Source organism: Sphaeramia orbicularis, chromosome 3 (genome assembly GCF_902148855.1).
Source record: "Sphaeramia orbicularis chromosome 3, fSphaOr1.1, whole genome shotgun sequence".
NCBI classification, from domain to species: domain Eukaryota; kingdom Metazoa; phylum Chordata; class Actinopteri; order Kurtiformes; family Apogonidae; genus Sphaeramia; species Sphaeramia orbicularis.
In genome coordinates this window covers 35,179,125-35,179,769 of record NC_043959.1, presented here as the reverse complement: position 1 = coordinate 35,179,769, position 645 = coordinate 35,179,125, and positions in this window count along the sequence as shown.

Here is a 645-nt window from a genome sequence, read left to right as displayed (position 1 = left end):
TATAAAAATCTGTTTTTTTTTTTTTACCCCCTTTATAATTTATGCTGAGTAATTCAGTCTACAATAGTATTTTTTCCATATTATTAGTGTATTAATACATTGTAAGTATAATGCATTAAAATTGTGATTTTTTTTTTTTTTTTCATTTAAAATCATAATATTAAAAGAAGTTGCTGGAATAGAAGTAGATGGTTGTATTACATACCAAACAGTATGAGAAGTGCAATAATCCTTGGGATAAGTGTAGAATGGCAATAAATGGAAATACTGAAAGTACAAACTCTTTTATACCATAATTAGATTTTCTTAATCGAAAAAAAAAAAAAAAAAAAGTTAGAGTTAGGGTCAAATTACTTACAGGGTGCTTTCCAGTTGCAACTTTCTTGGTCTGTCTTTCAGAGGCTAGAATACACATTTCTTTCCACTATCAGTGGCTTTGTCACGATAAATGAGGTTAGCAATAAATCAGCCATGTAAAATTTCTGCTACCTTTTTCATGTTTTTTGTGCCTCCAAGAGTTAGAAACATTTTAAAAGAACTGAGTAGAATGTAAATTAGCTGAAAATGTACTTATTTTATCTTCAATATTTTTCAATAATCCAGGCAGATGCAAGGTGGTAATAAGTCAAAGATGGAAATACAGAA